Here is a 7,500-nt window from a genome sequence, read left to right on the forward strand (position 1 = left end):
TAGACCTGGTGTCCCGGCCGGACTTAGGCTCCGGCAGCCGGGGCTCCGGGGTAGACCTGGTGTCCCGGCGCCCGGGGTAGACCTGGTGTCCAAGGCCCCGGGGTAGACCTGGTGTCCCAGCGCCCGGGGTAGACCTGGTGTCCCAGGGCCCGGGGTAGACCTGGTGTCCCAGCGCCCGGGGTAGACCTGGTGTCCAAGGCCCCGGGGTAGACCTGGTGTCCCAGCGCCCGGGGTAGACCTGGTGTCCCGGCGCCCGGGGTAGACCTGGTGTCCAAGGCCCCGGGGTAGACCTGGTGTCCCAGGGCTCGGGGAAGACCTGGTGTCCCGGGGCTCGGGGTAGACCTGATGTCCCGGCTGGACTTGGGCTACGGCGGCCCAGGGATCGGGGTAGACCTGGTGTCCCGGCCGGACTTGGGCTCCGGCAGCCGGGGGTCCCGGGGTAGACCTGGTGTCCCGGTGCTCGGGGTAGACCTGGTGTCCAAGGCCCCGGGGTAGACCTGGTGTCCCAGGGCTCGGGGTAGACCTGGTGTCCCGGGGCTCGGGGTAGACCTGATGTCCCGGCTGGACTTAGGCTCCGGCAGCCCGGGGCCCGGGGTAGACCTGGTGTCCCAGCGCCCGGGGTAGACCTGGTGTCCCAGGGCTCGGGGTAGACCTGGTGTCCCAGGGCTCGGGGTAGACCTGGTGTCCCGGCCGGACTTGGGCTACGGCGGCCCAGGGATCGGGGTAGACCTGGTGTCCCGGCCGGACTTAGGCTCCGGCAGCCGGGGCTCCGGGGTAGACCTGGTGTCCCGGCGCCCGGGGTAGACCTGGTGTCCAAGGCCCCGGGGTAGACCTGGTGTCCCAGGGCCCGGGGTAGACCTGGTGTCCCGGGGCCCGGGGTAGACCTGGTGTCCCAGCGCCCGGGGTAGACCTGGTGTCCAAGGCCCCGGGGTAGACCTGGTGTCCCAGCGCCCGGGGTAGACCTGGTGTCCCGGCGCCCGGGGTAGACCTGGTGTCCAAGGCCCCGGGGTAGACCTGGTGTCCCAGGGCTCGGGGTAGACCTGGTGTCCCAGGGCCCGGGGTAGACCTGGTGTCCCGGGGCCCGGGGTAGACCTGGTGTCCAAGGCCCCGGGGTAGACCTGGTGTCCCGGCGCCCGGGGTAGACCTGGTGTCCCAGGGCTCGGGGTAGGCCTGGTGTCCCAGGGCTCGGGGTAGACCTGGTGTCCCAGCGCCCGGGGTAGACCTGGTGTCCCAGCGCCCGGGGTAGACCTGGTGTCCAAGGCCCCGGGGTAGACCTGGTGTCCCAGCGCCCGGGGTAGACCTGGTGTCCCAGCACCCGGGGTAGACCTGGTGTCCAAGGCCCCGGGGTAGACCTGGTGTCCCAGCGCCCGGGGTAGACCTGGTGTCCCGGGGCCCGGGGTAGACCTGGTGTCCCGGGGCAGACCTGGTGTCCAAGGCCCCGGGGTAGACCTGGTGTCCCAGCGCCCGGGGTAGACCTGGTGTCCCAGGGCCCGGGGTAGACCTGGTGTCCCAGCGCCCGGGGTAGACCTGGTGTCCCAGGGCTCGGGGTAGACCTGGTGTCCCAGGGCTCGGGGTAGACCTGGGGTCCCAGGGCTCGGGGTAGACCTGGTGTCCAAGGCCCCGGGGTAGACCTGGTGTCCCAGCGCCCGGGGTAGACCTGGTGTCCAATGCCCCGGGGTAGACCTGGTGTCCCAGCGCCCGGGGTAGACCTGGTGTCCCAGGGCTCGGGGTAGACCTGGTGTCCAAGGCCCCGGGGTAGACCTGGTGTCCCAGCGCCCGGGGTAGACCTGATGTCTCGGCTGGACTTAGGCTCCGGCAGCCCGGGGCCCGGGGTAGACCTGGTGTCCCGGCGCCCGGGGTAGACCTGGTGTCCAAGGCCCTGGGGTAGACCTGGTGTCCCAGCGCCCGGGGTAGACCTGGTGTCCCGGGGCCCGGGGTAGACCTGGTGCCCTAGGGCCCGGGCTAGACCTGGTGTCCAAGGCCCCGGGGTAGACCTGGTGTCCCAGGGCCCGGGGTAGACCTGGTGTCCCAGCGCCCGGGGTAGACCTGGTGTCCCAGCGCCCGGGGTAGACCTGATGTCTCGGCTGGACTTGGGCTCCGGCAGCCCGGGGCCCGGGGTAGACCTGGTGTCCCAGCGCCCGGGGTAGACCTGGTGTCCAAGGCCCTGGGGTAGACCTGGTGTCCCAGCGCCCGGGGTAGACCTGGTGTCCCGGGGCCCGGGGTAGACCTGGTGCCCTAGGGCCCGGGCTAGACCTGGTGTCCAACGCCCCGTCGTAGTCCTGTTGTCCCGGGCCGGCCTTAGGCCACGGCTGCCTTGCCCGTGGCTGGACCTGTGGTGCCTGGCCGGACTCCCTCTTCGGGTGCCTAGCAAGCCCGAAAAGTATGCAGACGGCGCCCGGGGGACTGATGGGAGAGGGCGGGTGGGGCGCCCCCAACCGCTGATGGGCGTGGGCGGCTCCGGCAGAGACGGCAAGGGCAGGGGTAAGGGCAGGGGCGGGCGCGGGGACGGGGACGGGGCCAGGGACAGGGAGTGAGGGCACGCGAGAGCGTGCACGCGGACGGGCAGCCAGGCGGCCGGGCGGGCGGGCGGGGGCAGGTGGCGGGGGGCGGCGAGGGGGCGGGGACGGTTGTCCGCGCGCGCGTGTGCGCGCGCGGCGGTGTGGTGGCCTGAAGGGATGACCTTGGGGAGTGAACGTGCGCACGGGGAGGGGGGGGGGGGGGGGCGGTGGGTGTGGCGCTGTATCTGTGTCTGTGCGGACGAGGGCCAAGGGCCGGCGGCTTCGTGCCGGCCCCGGGCGCCTCGGCCCCGAGCCCCCACGGCCCCCTAGACTGACGTCGAGGGCGGAAGACCTCTGCGGACCGTGAAAGAACCCGGCCGAAAGTGGCCGCCTGTGTGCTGGCGGTGGTGCCGGCGGCAGCCGCCTCTACCGGTGGGCGGGGCGGGGCGGGGCGAGCCGCATCGGGGGCCAGGGGGGCCGGGCTGTGTAGGGTCTCAGGAGGGCGTGGGTGGGACAGGGCGGGGGCGGGGGCGGGGGGTTGGTGGGGGCGCTGTTTCGCCAGTTCAGCGTGTCAGCAGGCAGACCACGGGGCACGGGTTGCCCGTCGGCTCGGCTGGGAGTGCTCTGGATACGAAACGAGGAGAAATAAAATGTGCCAATTGTTATTGTCGGTTTGTTTTTCCGGATGAGTTTCTCGTTCCAAGCGAATAGAGGAGCCATTCTACCCAAATCCAAACCACAAGACCACCGACCCCCCCCCAAAAGATAACAGCCTCAAAACTCAGCATCCAACAGAGCCGAACCTAGAAACAACAAACAATAAAGAAAGAAAGAAAGAAAAAAAAAAAAAAACCAAACAAACCGAAAAAAAACCACCAAAACCCACCAAAAAAAAAAAAAAAAAAAAAAAAAAAAAAAAAAAAAAAATCCCGAATGACCAACACAATAAACCCCGAAAATATGTATTGATCTTGAAAGCGGGGTGGGGTTCATTGTGCGCGACGGGGCTGATCGAGCCGTCTGGCTCCGGGGTGATATGAGGCTGTGAGCTTAGCCCGGCTCCGGGGTCGATGGGGACGGTGAGGCACCCGGGCTGCGGGCGACGACAGGGAGATGGGAGGCCCACCCCGGGTCCGGGCCGGCCCTGGCTCACCAGGACAAGCCGGCTCCGGCGCTGCCGCGGCTCGCCGTGGCGCCCGGGAGGCAGGCGGCTGTGAAGGGACACCAGGTCTACCACGGCTCCGGCCGGGGACACCAGGTCTACCCCGGATTGATCGGGACACCAGGTCTACCACGGCTCCGGCCGGGACACCAGGTCTACCCCGGATTGATCGGGACACCAGGTCTCCCCCGGGGCCTTGGACACCAGGTCTACCCCGAGCCCCGGGACACCAGGTCTACCCCGGGCCCCGGGACACCAGGTCTACCCCGGGCCCTGGGACACCAGGTCTACCCCGGGGCCTTGGACACCAGGTCTACCCCGAGCCCTGGGACACCAGGTCTACCCCGGGGCCTTGGACACCAGGTCTACCCCGGGCGCTGGGACACCAGGTCTACCCCGAGCCCTGGGACACCAGGTCTACCCCGGGGCCTTGGACACCAGGTCTACCCCGGGGCCTTGGACACCAGGTCTACCCCGGGCGCTGGGACACCAGGTCTACCCCGGAGCCCGGGACACCAGGTCTACCCCGGGGCCTTGGACACCAGGTCTACCCCGAGCCCTGGGACACCAGGTCTACCCCGGATTGATCGGGACACCAGGTCTACCCCGGGGCCTTGGACACCAGGTCTACCCCGGGGCCTTGGACACCAGGTCTACCCCGGGCGCCGGGACACCAGGTCTACCCCGGATTGATCGGGACACCAGGTCTACCCCGGGGCCTTGGACACCAGGTCTACCCCGGGGCCTTGGACACCAGGTCTACCCCGGGGCCTTGGACACCAGGTCTACCCCGGGCGCCGGGACACCAGGTCTACCCCGAGCCGGGACACCAGGTCTACCCCGGAGCCCGGGACACCAGGTCTACCCCAGGGCCTTGGACACCAGGTCTACCCCGGGCCCGGGGACACCAGGTCTACCCCGGGGCCTTGGACACCAGGTCTACCCCGGGCTCTGGGACACCAGGTCTACCCCGGGGCCTGGGACACCAGGTCTACCCCGGAGCCCGGGACACCAGGTCTACCCCGGGGCCGGCGGGACACCAGGTCTACCTCGGGGCCGGCGGGACACCAGGTCTACCCCGGGGCCGGCGGGACACCTGGTCTACCCCGGATCGATCGGGACACCAGGTCTACCCCGGATCCGGCGGGACACCAGGTCTACCCCGGGCCCGGCGGGACACCAGGTCTACCCCGGATAGATGGGGACACCAGGTCTACCCCGGATCCGGCGGGACACCAGGTCAACCCCGGAGCCCGGGACACCAGGTCTACCCCGGGCCCGGCGGGACACCAGGTCTACCCCGGATTGATCGGGACACCAGGTCCGCCCCGGATCCGGCGGGACACCAGGTCTACCCCGGGCCCGGCGGGACACCAGGTCTACCCCGGAGCCCGGGACACCAGGTCTACCCCGGATCCGGCGGGACATCAGGTCTACCCCGGAGCCCCTGACACCAGGTCTACCCCGGGCCCGGCGGGACACCAGGTCTACCCCGGATCCGGCGGGACACCAGGTCTACCCCGGAGCCCGGGACACCAGGTCTACCCCGGATCCGGCGGGACACCAGGTCTACCCCGGAGCCCGGGACACCAGGTCTACCCCGGTTTGATCGGGACACCAGGTCTACCCCGGATCCGGCGGGACACCAGGTCTACCCCGGAGCCCGGGACACCAGGTCTACCCCGGATCCGGCGGGACACCAAGTCTACCCCGGAGCCCGGGACACCAGGTCTACCCCGGATCCGGCGGGACATCAGGTCTACCCCGGAGCCCGTGACACCAGGTCTACCCCGGATCCGGCGGGACACCAGGTCTACCCCGGATCCGGCGGGACACCAGGTCTACCCCGGAGCCCGGGACACCAGGTCTACCCCGGATCCGGCGGGACACCAGGTCTACCCCGGAGCCCGGGACACCAGGTCTACCCCGGATCCGGCGGGACACCAGGTCTACCCCGGAGCCCGGGACACCAGGTCTACCCCGGTTTGATCGGGACACCAGGTCTACCCCGGATCCGGCGGGACACCAGGTCTACCCCGGAGCCCGGGACACCAGGTCTACCCCGGATCCGGCGGGACACCAGGTCTACCCCGGATCCGGCGGGACACCAGGTCTACCCCGGAGCCCGGGACACCAGGTCTACCCCGGATCCGGCGGGACACCAGGTCTACCCCGGTTTGATCGGGACACCAGGTCTACCCCGGATCCGGCGGGACACCAGGTCTACCCCGGAGCCCGGGACACCAGGTCTACCCCGGATCCGGCGGGACACCAGGTCTACCCCGGAGCCCGGGACACCAGGTCTACCCCGGATCCGGCGGGACACCAAGTCTACCCCGGAGCCCGGGACACCAGGTCTACCCCGGATCCGGCGGGACATCAGGTCTACCCCGGAGCCCGTGACACCAGGTCTACCCCGGATCCGGCGGGACACCAGGTCTACCCCGGATCCGGCGGGACACCAGGTCTACCCCGGAGCCCGGGACACCAGGTCTACCCCGGATCCGGCGGGACACCAGGTCTACCCCGGAGCCCGGGACACCAGGTCTACCCCGGATCCGGCGGGACACCAGGTCTACCCCGGAGCCCGGGGCCGGCGGAGGTCGGCCTTGCCCCCGGCTGGCGTGCGCCTTCCGGGGACACCAGGTCTACCTCGCCCCGGCGTGACTTAGTCAAATTTCGGAGGGTGCCGGGTAGACCTGTTGTCTCGGCCGGCTGCGGAAGTTCACCAAGGGGTCGCTGTTGCCGGCCGCCTCCGGCTGCCTCATCGTAAGAGGCGGCCTGCGGCGGCGCCTTCTCCCGGTCAAGCTCCATCGGTCCCCTAGGAGGCCGCGGCGGCTTCGGACGCGTCTGTCCGTATTATGGGAGCGAGGTGACGGGCCGCATCCCCGCAGGTTGGTTTCATCCCGTGCCTGCGCCTAAGGCGGAGTGGAGTGGCCAGGCTGGTGCAGCCGGCAGGGCAAAGCAAGTGCCGCCTAGCCGGGACGAGTCTTCGTGGCTGTGTCCCGGCTCCCGTCTTTCCCGAAAAAAAGTTGGTACAGTGAAGAGGGGCCGAGAGAGAAGGGCAACCGGAGAAGGGGGCGAGAGCTCTCCCCGCCAGGCCGAGAGAGAGGGGCAGCCGGAGAAGGGGGCGAGAGCTCTCCCCGCCAGGCCGAGAGAGAAGGGCAGCCGGAGAAGGGGGCGAGAGCTCTCCCCGCCAGGCCGAGAGAGAAGGGCAGCCGGAGAAGGGGGCGAGAGCTCTCCCCGCCAGGCCGAGAGAGAGGGGCAGCCGGAGAAGGGGGCGAGAGCTCTCCCCGCCAGGCCGAGAGAGAGGGGCAGCCGGAGAAGGGGGCGAGAGCTCTCCCCGCCAGGCCGAGAGAGAGGGGCAGCCGGAGAAGGGGGCGAGAGCTCTCCCCGCCAGGCCGAGAGAGAGGGGCAGCCGGAGAAGGGGGCGAGAGCTCTCCCCGCCAGGCCGAAAGAGAGGGGCAGCCGGAGAAGGGGGCGAGAGCTCTCCCCGCCAGGCCGAGAGAGAAGGGCAGCCGGAGAAGGGGGCGAGAGCTCTCCCCGCCAGGCCGAGAGAGAAGGGCAGCCGGAGAAGGGGGCGAGAGCTCTCCCCGCCAGGCCGAGAGAGAAGGGCAGCCGGAGAAAGGGGCGAGAGCTCTCCCCGCCAGGCCGAGAGAGAAGGGCAGCCGGAGAAGGGGGCGAGAGCTCTCCCCGCCAGGCCGAGAGAGAAGGGCAGCCGGAGAAGGGGGCGAGAGCTCTCCCCGCCAGGCCGAGAGAGAAGGGCAGCCGGAGAAGGGGGCGAGAGCTCTCCCCGCCAGGCCGAGAGAGAAGGGCAGCCGGAGAAGGGGGCGAGAGCTC

The sequence above is a fragment of the Ammospiza nelsoni genome, chromosome 12, assembly GCF_027579445.1.
Source record: "Ammospiza nelsoni isolate bAmmNel1 chromosome 12, bAmmNel1.pri, whole genome shotgun sequence".
In the NCBI taxonomy this organism is placed as follows: Eukaryota; Metazoa; Chordata; class Aves; order Passeriformes; family Passerellidae; genus Ammospiza; species Ammospiza nelsoni.